This window comes from Ursus maritimus, unplaced genomic scaffold (genome assembly GCF_017311325.1).
Source record: "Ursus maritimus isolate PB19 unplaced genomic scaffold, ASM1731132v1 scaffold_3, whole genome shotgun sequence".
NCBI lineage: Eukaryota > Metazoa > Chordata > Mammalia > Carnivora > Ursidae > Ursus > Ursus maritimus.
In genome coordinates this window covers 31,385,284-31,403,496 of record NW_024425563.1, presented here as the reverse complement: position 1 = coordinate 31,403,496, position 18,213 = coordinate 31,385,284, and the positions used below count along the sequence as shown (strand labels likewise).

At 41.6% G+C, this 18,213-nt stretch overlaps 1 pseudogene; it reads left to right on the top strand.

The window, feature by feature from the left end:
* The first annotated feature begins 351 nt into the window (after positions 1–351).
* LOC121105895 lies at positions 352–13,231 on the top strand (annotated as a pseudogene).
* Positions 13,232–18,213: the final 4,982 nt, after the last annotated feature.

Here is an 18,213-nt window from a genome sequence, read left to right as displayed (position 1 = left end):
AGATGGCGCGTCAGGGACGGCTTCCTGAAGTCCGGGCAGCGAAACAAAACAACTCTTAAAATTAAATAAGTCAAATAAAACAAACCAACAAACACACAAAAATCCAAACTAACCAGTCAATCAGACGACAAACGCAAAGGTTGTTTAAAAAAAAACCCTCTAAGTTCTCAAACAAGAGACAGGCTCATTTGAAGTCTGCGTAAGATTTCTGGAAGCAGCTTATTTTCAACTCCTCTCCTTTCCCCTCTCCCGTCCCTCCTTACCCTTCTCACATGGTTTTCCCTCTTGTCCCCTCACCTTCTGTCCTCCCTCCTTCTTCTCCCTCCAGTCTGATTCTCTCTAGTCACAAACATGGGTGGTGGTGTGCATGAGGGCAAGTTAGATCCCGCTTGGAGGGTGGGGTGGGGTGAGAAGCAGATCCAAAGGCAGGAGCTCAAGTCCCAGCTCCAAGTCCCCGGCAGCCTGATAGGGACAGGAATTCCAACCTGGTCTGGCAGCCAGCCAGGTGTGAGTCTGGTCCTCCTCAGCTCTGATTCAGGGCCCCTGCTACTTGAAAGAGAAACAGGTTCAGTTTTGACAGAGATCACCCAGGGAATAGAAGGTGGAAAGATCTAGGAGGATCCCATCCCATGAATTACCAAGACCCAAGCACCAAACCACCATCTTGGCCATCTGTGTAAGCAGAGTAGAAAAGTCTCGGCCCTCCTGGGTTATCCGCTGAGTTTCTATTTTTATACATTTATATTTTTACATATTTTTTTTAAAAGTCACATAACTTTTAGCTAAAAGTGTGTTAAATCTTTAGTTTTAATGATGAAAAAAATTAGAGGAGTTCTGAATTTTCAAAATAACATTTTCACCTAAATAAAGACCAAAATGGCAATGCCATGTCACTGTGCTACAGTGTATCACTAAGAGTAACTTCTGTTTACTGGATGTTGGCAGGTCATTCATCATGATGGAGAGAGTTTATAAGTCCTCTGTTCTCTCTGCACTCAGTTACAGCATGGTCGAACAAAGGTTAAGTAAAATGCTTTCTGGGAAAGCATTATAGAATGCTATAGAAACGACTATAGAATCTCCATATCATAGAATAACATAAAGAGGGCTATTTCATTTCCAGTTTCTCTTATAACCAGGATTGTTAGTGTAAGGACTATTCTTTGGAAAACACTTTTTCTTTTCATATGGAATTCTTTTTTTTTTCATATAGAATTCTTACAGAATATGAATAATAGTTCAATCCATGAAATAAGGCCAAACCCCCAAGACAGAGTATTTAGAGTGAGAAGGGGAAGAGTTGCCAAGGCTACAACCATGAGGAATGCACGACGTGGGTTCTGACAAGGAAAAAAGTGAACACAGCTGGTAGGAATCGTCAGGGAGATAGGAAAGAACCAGAAATTAATTGTGTAAATCAGGAAAAAGAGAGTTTTAAGAAAGGTGAACTTAATGGCCTCCAAATCTGCATTTTCTTTTTTTTTTTTTTTTTTAAAGATTTTATTTATTTATGTGACAGAGAGACAGCCAGCGAGAGAGGGAACACAGCAGGGGGAGTGGGAGAGGAAGAAGCAGGCTCACAGTGGAAGAGCCTGATGTGGGACTCGATCCCGGATCGCCAGGATCACGCCCTGAGCCGAAGGCAGACGCCTTAACGACTGCGCTACCCAGGCGCCCCCCCAAATCTGCATTTTCAACATATTAATCCCTGAAATTACCTCTTAAAATTCACTGCTTGGAATTCAAGGATTGCCTACCTAAGAATGACCCTCCAAGATTTAAAAATATTTTAAGTCTATGCTTTTATTTTTAAAGTTGTCATGGTTAAACAGAAATAAAGGAAACAGGGCAAATGGTTTAATCAATGTGAGCTTCCCCCTTGCTCCTCCAAATAGAGGAGCTCTGAAGAGCCTCCCGAGCCTCGTGTCCACAAGGAGGCTGGAGGACGCCTCAGGTGGCTGCCCAGGCCATGGAAGGAAGCAACAGAGGGCAAAGAGAACCACTGGTGCCACGCTCTTTCCCTGTGGATCAGTTTCCTTTTCTTCACCCACAATTACTCTCCCTTGAGACTCTGACACTCCCTCCTGGCTTTCGCCAGACGACCTTATGTTAAGAAAGGTTTTTTTTTTTTTTTTTTTTTAAAGCTTTGCTTTCAGTCAATTATATTTTTACACTCTCAGTCTGTTTCTTTGAGAGCAGCTAATTCAATCACTCTCATGTTGCCTAACTCCATCGATCCTGCGAAAAGTTCATTGACACAAGCTGGGTGATTGGTTAGAAAAGAAAAGGAAAAGAAGGGAGAGAAAAGTACCCACCTTTGTGACTAAATTGATGGTCATCTTTCGGTTGAAAATACAGGTAGATATACGGGATAATCTGGGGGCTCAGGATGTGTCTGCACCCCAACCCCATCCACGTCAGCCGGCCCTATTCAACAACCTGATCTGGTTTGGTTCTTGATCCCACAGCCCTTGGTGCTGATCATCATACCGCTGCTGCCGCCGCCAGGAAGGCATCACTTTATCATGCTCTCAGCGAAGCTCAGGTATTAGATTAGGTGGAAGTGAGTTTATCCTAATGGCTTATTATCTCTGCAGGCAACACTCTTCTTGATAAAGTGCTTCAGCTGAACACAATTCTGCTAGCTACACAACATGGCTCCATCACTCAGTAACTCACTTACCTGTACTGATATAAGCCAATCTCTGTACACATTTAGTTTCCATCATCCCCATCAAGGGAATTAGTTAAGCTTTTATCACAGCATGTGCTGACCAGTGTTGAAGCTACTTATGATATGGGATTATATTTTTAAAATTTTGGACATGTGAACCAATACTCTCTTAATTTTTTCATTTCAGAGTCGCTCATACTATACACCATTACTCAAAATGAGCACAGGCTATATTTTGTATCATGGAACCTTTGAACACCATGCTTCTGTTTACATGTGACAGCTCCTGCAATTATTAAAACCAGATGCTATCCAGGATCCTCATGGAAGTAAGTCTTTATGGGTAGCTAAATTTTCCAGTTAGATGAAGCTTTATTATTTTAAGCAAAGAACTTTATTCTAATGGTCTTAGTTGGAAGCTTTGGAAAACACAATTCATATTCTCTTTTTTCCTAAATAAAAGGTCATGTGATCATTTAGGAACAACATTATAAACACCAGTAAAGAACAGGGACCACTTGCCCCTGTACTAACTGGTCCTAGACTGATGTGCTTTCATATTAGTAAATGGGATTTGCACTGCCTTTCTGTATTTTCCTTGTTATCATCAGCCCTTCTCTTCTCCTTCTATTTTGCTACCTCAAATCAATCATGAATTTAGAAACTAGATTACAAATCTTAATAGAACTGTGTATATTAAATGTAAATATTGTATAAAAAGCTAATTTTTACTTTATTATAAACATGGCATATATTTCCTTTTATTTAGTTCTATTCGTATTTGTCTTTTTAGCTTTTATTGAAATTCCAATTAGTTAACATACAGTGCAATGTTAGTTTCAAGTGTACAATTTAGTGATTCAATACTTACATTCAACACCTGGAAAAACTGATTTTTTTAAAAAATACACAAGCTTTGCTGCAGTGTAGTAGTCAAGCAAGCTGCTCGGAGACCTTTTTGCTTTCCTCCTGTGGCCTGTGCATGTGTCCTCAGCTCGCTTCCCTGGTCGGGATGGGGAGACAGAGGAGTGACTTGAGGATAAGTAGCATCTGAATAGATGAGTTATCCCTGAAGGTGGAACTCTAAATCGCATATATGACATTCCTTGGAAGGTTTCAGAGTCTCAAATGCCACTTAGAAGCATGGATGTAGAATCAAGTGTCCATATACGAGGGATGGGGCAGAATTGGTAAGGGAGGGAAGGAGAATCACTCCAGTTTTATGGGAGTTTCGTTACTACTATGCAACAGTGGCTCAATTATTGTCACGTATATTGTATTCTGTGGGATTCAGATGCTCCCTGGAAACTGTATGTCTGAGGGAGAGAGAGAGACAGAGGAGACAAGACAGAGACAAAATCATGCTGTCAGTGAAAATTATAAAACATTTATTCTCAACGGAAGTGAAAACTGGCTCTCAGGAGGAGAAAATCCTATTTTTATGTGTAAAGCACAGATAAGCATATACAGCAGATAAACAGATAGACAGCATATGTGTGGTATTAAAGTTTCATAGGGAGTGGTATTAGAAAAAAATGTTTAAATAGACTCCTTGGGTGGAGGAAAAGGCTGAGAAATGCCACTATCAGACATGAAATGTGAGGCCAGCTCCTCTGAATGAAGGACGAAGGCTGGGCTGCTGGCAGATGTGGGCAAGAGCAGCAGGGCCTACAGGTACATTATTCATGTACCCACAGACAGCCCCGGCGTCCTCGCTAGCTTCCTTTCTCCTATTCACCCACACCAGGGGAACCACCCGCCTTTCTCCACCGTGGCATTCCATGCTGGTCCTTTGGTCTGGGATTCTCTTCCCCCCCTTTCTTACCTGCTTTCTCATCCTTCAATACCCAACTCAAGTACCATCTCATCCAGGAAGGTTTCCAGGTATGTGCAAAACAATAAAACCAACCAACTAAAAAAGGCAGAATAAATGGACAACAGAAATGTTGTGCCATTGAAGGCTGCTGACTTTGAGCAGAGACCTGGCTGCAGTAAGAGACGGAGCCGTATGACGATTTGCAGAAGTGTTCTGGGTAGAAACAAATACCTTGAAGTCAAAGCACGTCGTCAGACTCATGAAAGGTCTTGGTGTAGCTGAAACCAGCAACAGAAAAGGGAAGTCACAGGAAATTAGGTGGGAAAGGTAATGGGGAGTCATATTATATGGGGTACTGCAGTGTTAGGACTTTGAATTTTCTACCAAATATGATGGCAAATTACTAGAGCATTAACAGTAGGGGTACCATGGGCTGACTTATGGATTTAAGGCCCCTCCATTAGCTGCTGTATGGAGAATTGATAGTAGCAGTACAAAAATCAAAGCAAGGAGGCCAGGTCGAAGGCTAGTAGGAGAGCATATTGAACACAGCGGTCACTTGGACTAGTGTGTTAGCAACCAAGTGGGTGAGAAATGGCCTAGAATCCTGTGCCCCTTCCATTTTCCTGGACATGTAGAAAACCACTCCCCAAACTGCAAACCTCAGTTCAAGTACTCAAACGTCTAGAAACCTGGCCCAACCACCCCAGATTGACGTATCTCTCTTCCAGGACTCTCACGGCTTCTTGTATGTTCTTCCAATTCTGCATTTCCCTTATTCCATTATAATAGTTACCTACACATTTATCTTTCTTACCATTCTACAACCTTGAATGCTTAATTTTATGTGTCGACATGACTGGGCCATAGGGTGTCCAGATATTTGGTTAAACATTATTTCTGGGTATGTCTGTGAGGGTGTCTCTGGATGAGATGGACACTCAAGTGCTAGACAAAGTAAAGCGGATCACCCTCCCCAGTGAAGGTGGGCCTCATCCAATTCGTTGAAGGCCTGAATAGAATAAAGGGCTGAATAAGAAAGAGTCCTTCTCTCTACCTGACTTCTTCGAGCTGCTCCATTGGTCTTCTCTTGCCTTTTGCCTTGGCTTCAGACTGGAAGTTATCCCACGGGATCTCTTGGGTTTCCAGCTTGCCGATGACTCCAGGGCTTGTACTTCTCAGCTTCCTTCTCAGATTTCTTATAGTAAATCTCTCTAAATTGATACCAATTTCTTACAGAAAATCTCTCTAAATCTAAATCTCTAAATCTATATCTAGATACTCTAGTGAGTCACCAGAGCTTTATGCCTTGACAGATTTCCTTGGCATAGTTTTGGTGTGGTGTGGGCATCTAGATTTTTTTTTTTTAAAATGTGCTCAGCCAGAAAGGCCACATCTGTGTGGCTGTGGCAAAGTTATGGTTCTGTGGTTTCACATTACTTATCTAATAATTACTGTGTAATTAGTGCCACTTACTGCAAAATGCATATTGGTTTTTAAAAAATAACATCTGATGGAAATTTTTAAAAAATAATAAATCTGTATCTCCATATCCTATTTGTTCTGCTTCTCTGGAGAACCCAGAGTTATACAAGCTCCTTGAGGGCAGACTATTTAATCATCTTCTGCTATAGACTAAATGTTTGTATCCCCCCCAACATATGTTCGTATGTTAAATCCTAATCCCTAATGTGACAGCATTTAGAAGTGGGACCTCTGGGAGATGATTAAGTCATGAGCATGGAACCCTCATAAATGGGATTAGTGCCCTTATAAAAGAGACCTCAGAGAGCTCCCTCCCTCCTTCTGCCATGTGAGGACATGTGAGGCCTATGAATCAGGAGGTAGTGTCTCACCGGACACCAAATTTGCTGGCACTGGGATTGATCTTAGAGTTCCCAGCCTCCAGAACTGTGAGAAATAAATGTCTGTTGTTTGTAACCCACCCAGTGATGGGCTTTTGTTATAGCAGCCTGAATGGACTAAGACATTTCGACACCTGTCAGGCCAAAGACAGTACTAGGCACGTGGTAATAATAGCGAGCATCAACAAGCTTGCACATCGTGCTTCAGCATCTTATAAATGGTATTTCATTTGATACAACAAGGTGCTGAGGTAGATATTCTCATTACCCCATTTTCAAAATGTGGAAACTAAAGCACGGGGTTTAAGTGACTCATCCAAACCCATAGCACTGGACACAGAACTAGCTAGAAAGTGGTTGCAGTAGTCTCAAACCCATCTCGCTAAAGACAGAGACTTCACTTGTAGACATTTTGCAACTCTACCATGATAAATGTTTTGTTCTTGAAGCTTGGAGAGAACCCAAACTGGTTTGAGATTAAAATCAGACTGAATGAAATCATCAGTAATTATGTAAACATCTTGTTCAGTCTCTAGTGACACATCTCAGTGCCTCTCTGTTATAGTTTTTCTGGTAAAAGAGGTACTGGTTTGGGCCCAAGTTCTCTGAGGCTCAGAGTCACAAGAGTGCACTTCTGGGGTTTGCCCGGAGCATGGCAGTTGAGTAGGTCAGCCTCAGGGATCCTTGCGGCATATACACTGTTGATCATCTTCAACTAAAATTGTCCTACCTTAATCTATTGCTGAAATGGTTGCAGACCTACTGTTAGTTTAATCAAAAAGCATTCTGGCTTATTTTCCTAGTTAGAATAATAAAGCTGTACTCCACTATTCACACAGACGTCCTTTGAAAGGATCACTTGTGCTTTTAATAACTGACTACATATGATCAATGCACAAAGCACAATGAGCTATTGGGCACTCCACCCACCACCAAGCATTTTTAGAACAAAGTCAAGTGTAAATGAACACACAAACAAGCAACCAACTAAACCCATAACTGGCTTACCTATCACAATGTGCTGATGAAGCTTAGCGACCACCAATGTGAAAACATTTTCCCAAGAGAGACACATGGGAAGAACCCCCTTTGCCAAGCACGGTTCGTGAAGAGAAGCCTCATGATTTGCTACACAGAGAACTTCTCTTTCTTCAGGCTGACAGAATAGCATTAAAATTATTTGGCAGAATTTTTACCTTCGCTCTTTTCTCCTGCAAAAGACATGGGTGTTTTTCGTTTCCATCCCTTTGTTCTTTTCCTTTGCCGACCGTGGGTAGTTGGGCTGCTCTAGAAAACTAGGCAGAAGAGGTGCACAGCTCTTCTCTTTTGGCTTACACCGTGTTACGTGGACAGCCTTGATCTCATCACCTCCTTCCTCGCACCCACTCCTCACCTGCGATTTCAGAAAGCCTATCATTTTTATGTAAATCTAATCAAACCTTAGTGAATTATTCCCAAACACCATATCAAACATTAAGAATACAAAATATTAGCAGGGAAGCTGTGACTTTCGGGCTGTGATTTTGCTCAGAATCAGTGGGCTCGTTTTTCTTGTCTTTGTCGTCCTTTCAACACACACCAAAGAAGTCCCTGGCCTTAGAGACACTGTGCTTGCAGATCAGAAGTGGAGTTCACAGAGTTCTTCTGAAAATGAAGGAGTGCTCCCTTACCAAGTCTAACATACCACAGATTTTTATAATGTTCCTTGACAAGTGGGATCTCATACTTATAACTTGTACCTTTTTTCTAATGGTCAGGTCTTTTGTGGCCAGGGACACAGGACAAAACGGGTAGGGGGGGTAGAAGAAGGTACGGAATCTGAGCTGGAAATGCACCTACTCAGGGTTGGCCCTTGGCCCAGGTTGGGAAGTTGGTAAAAGAAGGACCCCCAGCTCTGCTAGCTTCTCCTTTTAAAAAGTGCCCTCTTTTGTCCTCCCCATCCCAGAGGTGTCTCCTTCCCATTCCTCAGGTTTTCTCCAGCTTCCCTACCAAAGCCTCTTCATGGAGTCAATAGAAAATGTGACAGTGTGGAAAACAGTACTCAAATATAATCAGCTAAGTCCTGGTCCCAATTTCACCATCTACTACTGGTTTGACTTAGGGCAAATGGTTTAACTCTGGCCCTCTGTTTCTTCATCTATAAAATGGGGATCTCTTCCCAGTTCACTTCACAAACCTATTTTAAATTTTTTAAAGATTTTCTTTTTTTATTTATTTGAGAGAGTGAGCACAAGAGACCACAAGCGGGAGTGGAGAGGCAAAAGGAGAGGGAGAAGCAGACCCCCTGCTGAGCAGGGAGCCCAATGCAGGACTCGATCCCAGGACCCTGGGATCATGACCTGAGCCAAAGGCAGACGCTTAACCAACTGTCACCCACGTGCCCCAACACAAATCTATTTTTAGGATCAGGTAAGAAAAGGCTTGGGTGTGTTCTACAAAGTCTAAGCACTGTGCAAATACAAGGCACGATTGATTTCTACTTGATTATCTTGCATGTGGTGCTCAGCGGATACTCTGAGCGATTGCTAAATGACTGCACTGTCTCATTTGACAAATGTTATCATTCTAAGAGATATCTGCAATTCCACAAGGGTAAATCTGGCATAATTGGAAAGGGAAACTTAACCACTAAAGTCATTCTTTCTCAATCAAATAGAATAATCAAGTTGAATAATCAAATTGCATTGTTAAAATCAATTATTAGGTACCATGGGGCTGGTATGTGGTTAGCAACCTCACACTGAAGACCGATCTTGTCATCCTACGGGGATGATGCTGTAGCCACTTATGGTTCCATTACCAAATAGTTCCAAACCTGCATGGGTTCCATTATATACCAGAGAAGCTGGAAAGTAAAAGAAAACAACAGATTACATTTCTAAAATTGCCTTGAAACCATGCAGCCATGTAACTTATTTGCCAATCAGCACGCACAGTGAGGTTTAGACACAAGAGCTGAGTGCATAAAGTAATGCACACGGGCCTTGTAGCAAGCACAGCGGTGACGGCATCTGGGTTTTCAGGGGCAACCACAGCAAAATTCTAGCATGCAATACCTTGCTTTGCTTGCCTGAGAAATCACTGCATTTGACAGTCTACTTAGAAATGACTAAATTATGTCTTCTTCCACTACAGATAACGGGAAAGAAGAGTCAGATATTACAGCAATTAAGGACAAGTAAAATTATATAGTGGATCCTTGAACAATGCAGGGGTTAGGGACACATAACTTTTGACTCCTCCAAAACTTAACAAGTAGCCCGCTGTTGACCAGATAACATAACAGTCAAGGAACAAGTGTTGTATATGTATTATATACTATACGTTTCCAATAAAATAAACTAGAGAAAAGAAAATGTTATTAAGAAAGTCATAAGAAAGAAAATGTATTTACTGTACTGTATTGAAAAAAATGTGTATGTCAGTGGATGCATGCAGGTCAAACCTGTGCTGTTCAAGGTCAACCGTATTTTTGTAAAACAAAGCTTGTGACAATGAAAAATCCTACTCGCTACATCATCATCTTGAAGATGGTTCCATATCAATACATGTAGATCGATCACATTTTTTTACCTTGCTTTTAAGGATATTGTGTTTCTTTTCTACTTAGGCAACTCCATATATCATTGAAAACTTGGAAAGAATTTTTTTTAGTAGCTGCACAAGATTTCATTGTATGTATACACCACGATTTATGGATCCACGTCTTCATTTTTACACATTTCTGTAACACATTTTTGCTATACTAAAAACTCTGTGCTAAAAATTCTTTTGACATTTTGAATTATTTCCTACAAAATATCCATCATCAAGTTTTATGTTAATACTTTAGGTCATTTCCATATTCCATAAACTTAAATTAAAAAAAAGAAAAGCTTTCCAAAGAACATTCCTTACACTAACAATCCTTATTTATAAGAGAAACTGGAAGTGAAGTATTCTCCTTTTATAGCATCCTACAATATGGAAATTTTACAACAGTTTTCATTAATATTTATATTTGTCCAGAAAATATTTTATTTGCCCTCTGTTGGACTCTGCTATAGATGAGTACAGAGAGAAGAGAAAACTATAAATTTTCTCCATGCTGGCTGCCAGGACCAGTTTGGGAGTCTTGTCCCCATGGGCCTCCTGGGCTAATGGAGACTGTGCTTTAGCTCCTTCTCCTGGGGCTGCTTCTTACCCGCCCCACCCCCTCCACAACCCAACCTGCCTTCATCTTTACATTCCCACCCTCGGAAGACTGGCCCCTCATGAACAAACCACTCCAGGGAGGCCAATGCCATAGGCCAGGGTGCCAAGTCACGGTGTGAATTTCTGGAGAAACTCTATACTGACAAAGCCATTGAAATGACAATCTGAGGGTGCCTGGGTGCCGCAGTCAGTTGAGTGTCTGACTCTTGGTTCCACATGGGTGGTGATCTTGGGGTCGTGGGGTCAAGCCCTGCATCGGGCTCCGCAATCAGTAGGGAGTCTGCTCAAGATTCTCTCTCTCTCTCTCTCTCTCCCTCTGCCCCTCCCTCCGCTTGCCTCCCCCTCTCCTAAATGAATAAATAAATCATTAAAAAAAAAAAAGAAATGGACAATCTGGATTGATCCTTCTGGAAGTGATTAAGTCAGGTGGCAAAAACACTGAACTTGCTGTCACGAGGCGAGATCAACCCCTCAATATTTGAAATCCTTAAGACACTGAGAAATCCTTTGATGAAACTGAAAATGAAAAAGAAGAAAATGAGAAGAGAAAATAAAAGAAAGCATCATGGTCAATAAAATCTTGCTTGTAGCAATTTTAAAATTCACATCATAGATGATTCTCAAAATGACCTACAGCTCTTTCCATTCCATTTAGCCATACTATCCGGATGTCCTATAATAAACTTCCATACTTTCTAACTTAAAAAACTAGAATTAGAGACTGGAGGGTGGGAGCAGTCTGTGGGGTGCGGCGGGGGGAGGGGAAGAGTGAGGACACAAGCAGGAAAATGAAGGAACAGGAGAGAAAATAATGACAGGAGGGTAAAGAGGAGGAGAAAGGACAAAAGGGGAGGAGTTAAGCAGCACTTGGCATCCAGGTATCCTCCACAGACTTCTTTGAACAACTCTTTTGTTTGATAATTTTGACAAGTTTTTAAAAAAACAAAACAAAACAACAACTTTTGGGGTTTCTTGATTGTTTATTTGGTTATTGGTTTCATTTTGTTTGCTGTTTGGATTTGTTTTTTAATTTCAAGGGTTGTTCTCTTATTTCCTTTTGTTGTAATGACTACAAGCTTTCTGTCAAGAACAGACTGTGGATTTTCTTGAAGATATGGCATTTCTACTTCTCTTCCAGGCAGGTGCCACGGTCGCAGCGCTGGCGGTGGTGATGTCAAGGCTGTCATGTTCGCAGGCCACTCGTTAAGCAAGCGTCTGACTGAGCAGAGAAGCGCTCTGGCCTGCAGCACTGCCACACCGTAGTGCAGAGGCGAACTGGCTCCCAGGGAGGATTTCAAACGCAGGGGTTTATTGGAGGGCTCTTCTTTCTTCTACCTTCCCACTTGGAGCCCTCCTCTGACTCTATCTTCTCTCGAAGTTTCTATATTGATAGCAAATAAATCTCTACCTCCTGTCCTGCCCTCTGTCCCTGGCTTCTGTCACTCTCCCCTGCTGTCTGGATGTTGTGTATCTTGAAAGTCATGGTACTCTTTTCTATGTCTTTGCATGTCTGAGACCAACGGGCACAAAATTAAGCAAGTTATATCTGCTCATTCATAACTTAATGCAAAACTTCAAATTTAGCTTTTTCTCAACTCCATCTTCGAGATAGTGGCTGTGGTGGCCCCAGTTCAGTCACTGCCATGCAGCTCTGTCTGCGCCCAGGAGCTACATACCCTTGAGGTGACCAGCCAGGTCACCCAGATCAAGGCTCGTGGAGCCTCACTGGAGGACATCGCTCTAGAACATCAAGTGGTGCTCCTGGCAGGCACGTCCCTCAAAGATGAGGCTACCATAGATCAGCATGGAGTAGAAGTTCTGACCACCCTGGAGGTAGTTGGCCACATGCTTGGAGCTAGAGTCCATGGTTTTCCGGCCCGTGCTGGCCATGTCAGAGGGCAGAGGTGGCCAAACAGGAGAAAAAGAAGAAGACAGGCTGAGCCAAGTGGCAGATGTAGGACAACTGGGGCTTGGTCAATGTCATGCCCACCTTTGGCAAGAAGAGCCCCAATGCCAACTCTTAAGTCTGTTGTAATCCTGACTTTCCCTGATAAAGACATTTAGTTCAGTCAAAATAAAAACAAAAACAAAAACCACCTCAAATTTAGCATATCACATTTAACCATTTTTCCCCAAATCTGGATTTCTTCCCAAATTTTCCCATTTTCCATAAATGCCAGAAGTATCCTGGATCCACCTGGGAATCCAAGTTGTTGTTCCTTTCTTTCCATTTTCTATATTCAGTTTGGAAGCAAGTATTTTTGATTCTTACTTTTCTGCCTCTTTTGCATCTATATCCTCTCTTGAAGCTCCCTACCACCATCCTGGTTTGGACTTTTTACTGCTTTCATCAGTACTGTTAATGATAGTTACATGGTTTGTTTTCTTAACCACAAGTCTTCTTTAATCCATTTGTATATTGCTGCCAGATCCCTTTTCTGAAGAAACTGTAAAACAGGAGTCTGAGAGTGAGAACCTATCCAAATTCAGATTTGTCTGAGTTTGCCTGGTAGTTGCATAAGGAATTCAAGATTTTACAAGGGTATGGTCACCAGAAAAGTAGGGAAATTCTCCACAGTTGTGGTAGGCAGCTTTTAAAATGGCCCCAATGATCTTTTCTTCCTGGTGTTCATGCTCTTGTGTAATTCTCTCCCCTAGAATGTGGGCTGGACCAGTTGACTTGCTCCTAACAAAAAGAATATAGCAACATGATGAGATGTTGCTTCAGATTCATTGACCAAAAAAACTATGACTCATCTTGCTGGTTCTTACCCACTCTGTCCCTCACATGCTCTGAGAGAAGCCAGCTGCCATGTTGTGAGCTGCCCTATGACAGGCAAATGTGATAAAGAACTGGTGTCTCAGTAAGAGACCAGAATCCTGCCAATAATTATGTGAGCTTGGAAGTGGAACCTCCCCCAGATGAGCCTTAAGATGAGACCACAGCCCTTGCTGACACCTTTACTGCAGTCTAATGAGGAACCATGAGCCAAAGGACCCAGCTATGTCATGCCTCGTTTCCTGACCGACAGAAACCATGAAATAATAAATGCTTATTGTTTCAAGCTGTTAAGTTTTAGGATAATTTATTATGCAGCAGTAGATAGCTAATACAACAGCTTAGTGTATATATATCCAGATTTTTTTTTTTTAAGTAGGCTCCATGTCCACTGTGGAGCCCAGCGTGGGGCTTGAACTCATGGCCCTGATATCAAGACCTGAGCTGAGATCAAGAGTCAGACACCTAACCAACTAAACCACCCAGGCGCCCCATATCCAGATTGTTTTTTACCTTTCTCCTCTCCCTCTACAACTTATGGTCAGAGCCAAGGGGGCAATAGGCTGTGATAACTTTTGGGAAGGCCCTGAAAGGAAATAGCTTGCTGCTTTATGGACCAAGTAACAGAGTGTAATATATGATGGGAGTAGTCCCACATTAGCAAAGGAAATGGGAGGAGTTAAGTGCAACAGACATCAGAAGCACCTAAAAATCAGGAGACATGACTATGACCTGGGTGCCAAGCCACATTACCTTCATCAGAAAAGACAGGTGATATCATGGCAACAATGCAGAGTACATGCGGCTGTTGTTTAGGGTCCATCACGGGGAATTGGAGAGAAGGCAGGATAGGCAGAAAAAAACAATTAGAATTACTCATGATACAGCCTGGAGTCTTCTTGAATGATCTGAAGAGAGCTGGTACCAAAGCCAGAAAGCATCTTGTTTCTTTTGTACCATTAGGCACCAGTTCATTTTCGTGTAGGTGGAAACACAGAAAATTTAGACCTAACCTGCTTCCATCATGTCATTTCACTACTTTTTTGTTGCTTGCTTTTGAGCATTCCAACATTTGGCTTCTACATCTATTCCCTGTCTTTACTTTAGTCAAAGGGATGTGCTCACCCTCTCGCAATGCACTGTATTCTCTCTCACTAGCCTTCCCATTGAATATGACCTCCTTTTCCCTTCTTATCTAATGCCCATCCATTTGCAAAGCTCAAGGGAAATCCTAAATTCTATATATCATGCAGAATGATTTAAACGATGTCTCCGTATCTACCATGAAGTTATGGAATATCAATCTACTAACTGGGTATATATACCAATTTATTTAGAAAATAGCTAATACTGGTTAGACATTTGCCGAGACACACAATATATCTATTGCACGGCCACTCCCCTTAAAGACTCTCAATTTTATTATAAAACAAAATCTTCCCCTTTGAAGCAATCAGAGAACATAGACAATATAAGTATATTCTTAATCCTTCTAAAACAAGTCAAGTTGCTGCTTAGAAGTGCTTACCTCTTAAAAGGAAAGGAGAGGTTAAAATGTTTTTTGCTGTTTCAAAGTAAATTTCTCTTTCACCCTCACCTTGACATTGATCATAAATGGGAACTTTTAGGTTCTAGTGATGGCATAGATGGTTGTCTGGAAATTAGTCCTTACTTGAAGCTCATTAATCAGAGTTCTTCCTGGTGAGTAATTCAATCCTACTGCTCCCAGCTGTCCGTCACCAAATCTAGATGTTTGCATCCCAGAGAGAGGTCTTGAGGGAGTAGAGGTAATGTCAGTAAACTAACTTGGCCAACATATAAATTTAACGTCATAACTTGTTATGTGATGCCTGCCAACGCATTAATCCAACCTATTTCCTAGGCCCCTCCCCTAGGCCCATATAAATTAAAATGCAGAAAGTCTACAGTCTTTAAATTTGTTTCATAGCATGATTTTACTGTCACTGAATACTACTTTATTTCTTATAACTTGTCTATCATGCTTATCTCTGAAAAAGAATATAATTATACATGGGAATAATTGCTAGTTGTTAATAATTTCATAATAGGATAATGCTTTGAAATATCACCAATACAATCTTTACTTATGATAATTATTATTGCCGAACCCTTTACCCAACAAGGATGAAGCAACCATTACTTCAGAGCGCAGGCAGAACCAGCCAAGAGCAAAGAAGAAAGTGTTCACCTTTAGGTCTCAAAATAGACTTTTAAAAGTTAGGTACTGAAAATCATGAAAGCACAGGGCTTCCTATAACAACAGCCTTACAACTGAGAAAGAAAAGGATGCTCAAAATTCCTAAAGCTTCCCTTTAAAGGCCTAGAATCATAAAACACAGAGATTTGCTACAAAGTATGGGAGAGAAAGGATGTACACTATGATGTTTTTAGAGACAACTGAATGAGGAGAGGAGACACAAATGCATCTGGTGCCTCTGATAGTATTTTGGCCTCTCCCCTCTTCTAAGGTGGAAACCTTGAGTGGGAGATGGGAGGGGATCAAGGGAAGGAGAGGTGGAGAGATCTGAGTGCAAACAGGACTTACACTTCTCTTCCCAACTGGCACCAAAGTGATCTGTGTTGATTGACACAGGGTGAAACAGCAATTGTCTGTGTTTAGGTCAAGAGAGGTCTCAAGTGAGCACATGCTCCTGGTTCCCTAGGATTTGTGCAACCCAAGGAAAGGTCCAGAAGTGCCTCCCCACCCCAAACCCCTGGAGAACTAGTAAAACTGTTGAGAGTACACAGACTTGTGGGTTCTTCAGGTGGGGAAGAGGCATACAGATGTCACTACAAGAGGCTATGACAGGGACCACAGACATCAGTAGCAACAGATGCTAACTTGCCTCAAATACAGATGGAACCCATTGCTTTAGAGTATCATAAAGACCACAGAGAAAGAAACACCCAGAGGCCTCAGAGAACACCCCAGTTCAGCATGTGGGCAGATAACTATCCCTCTGAGGTCACAAGGTTTCAAAAGTACCTGTTACCCACATGCCCTGTGGTTAAAAGCAAAGGAGGAAGGGAAGGGAAGCTGTGAAAGACTAACCATCATCCCCAACAAGATGAGTTAATCTGGAAGAGAAAAATTTTCAAGAAGAAAATTATCTTTAATTAGAAAAATTAAGGTTCTCACACTCACCTCTAATCCTGCCACTCCTCGTCATCCCTTCCTCCCATCTAGGAAAGCAAGGTCATCAGAGAAAGTTGAGTTCAGTTTCACAGAACTATCATTACCATTCTTCCTTCTGAATCATAATGTCTATAAATCTGACACTGCCTACGATTATTTCTTCCTTTCCAAGTATACTTGAAGGAACATGGGGAATACATAGGGTCCTAAGATTTCGTGATTGGTTTTGAAACAGTTTCACAACACGGTAGAAATCCATCATACACTATAAGAGAGGTCCCAAAACTCCAGATGCATAAATTGTGAGGATAACAATTTGCCAGGTTAATGAAATGAGAGGTCTGGTTAGGGTTGGCCAATCACTGATCACACTGTAACCAAATTTATATCACATCTAAATTCAGTGTTGCAGGGTACTTCATCTGGGGGTGGTTACAGTACTTGAAAAACATATTGTCATCAATATTTAAAATGGCTAAGATGAAGACTGCACCCTTTTTAATGAAGCAGTTCTATTTCTTAATCAGAGGGGTGAAAAGACTATGGCAGTCCTCTAGGTGGTGGTCTTCTGTTTATTTCTTTAAAGTTTTTGTAATTACAATAGTACCCACTGTTTCCCATTGAACAGATTAAGATCCTATAATACTCAATATAAAACACAGGATCTCCTTAAAATTTTGTGCAAAGCTGAACCATTCTTTCCATCTGTACTAGTGAGGCTATATTTTATGGTGATGAATGTGAAGGGCTGAGGAAATACCTGGCATGAGTCCTTTTCTATCTGGCCAACATGTGTAAAATCTGCTACAAAATCTTAGGTTTAAACCTTTGTCCTCGGATCCCCCAAACAATACTGTATTATGAAATAATTAGATTTTTCAAACTCTTGATCAAAACGCCACCTGTCCCCTTTTATAGATGCTAGGGACAGAACATGGAGCATTTCTTTCTCTTTTGTGAGCATTTGTACCCACCTCCACTGCAATGATCTTCTCAGTCTCCTTTGCTTTGAATGGGAGCAAGTCTGCTCTGCCTACAACTGTGTAAAAATTTCAACAAAATCATCTTCATTTGAGTTGTCACAACTATACCCACTTCCCTCAAGCAAGTGAGACCATTTAATGGAGTTGACAGCCTTCACCATTCTATCATACCGAATATGGATGAAGAAACATACTGGCTGATGGAAACTGACTTTTTTTTTTCTTTCCAATTTCTATCCCGAATCTCCTAAATCAGTATTCAAGCCGTGTCTTAATATTTAATCCCTATGAAGACAGAACACTTCAGAGGAATCCTCAAGACATCTCCTATGGTGCTCTTGAAACCCATTAACTTATACTACCTCTGGTTTCAAACAATCAGATGCTCCCTGATTAAGGATGAAGACAACTGTGGTACTCCAGGGCAGAAACTCTCAGTAGGAGTCATGACAATCCCCTGCACAGCCAGACAACAGAAACATTGCAGACACCCCTAAGTGGGACTATGCTGCTATTAAAAGAAAAGTCACAGGGGTGCCTGGGTGGCTCAGTCCATTAAGCACTGGACTCCTGATTTCGGCTCAAGTCATGATCTCAGGGTAGTGACATTGGGCCCCACATCGGGCTCTGCACCGGGCATAAAATCTGTTTAAGATTCTCTCTCTTCTGCCCCTCCCTTCCCCCTCTTTCCCTCTAAAAGGAAGGAAGGAAGGAAGGAAGGAAGGAAGGAAGGAAGGAAGGAAGG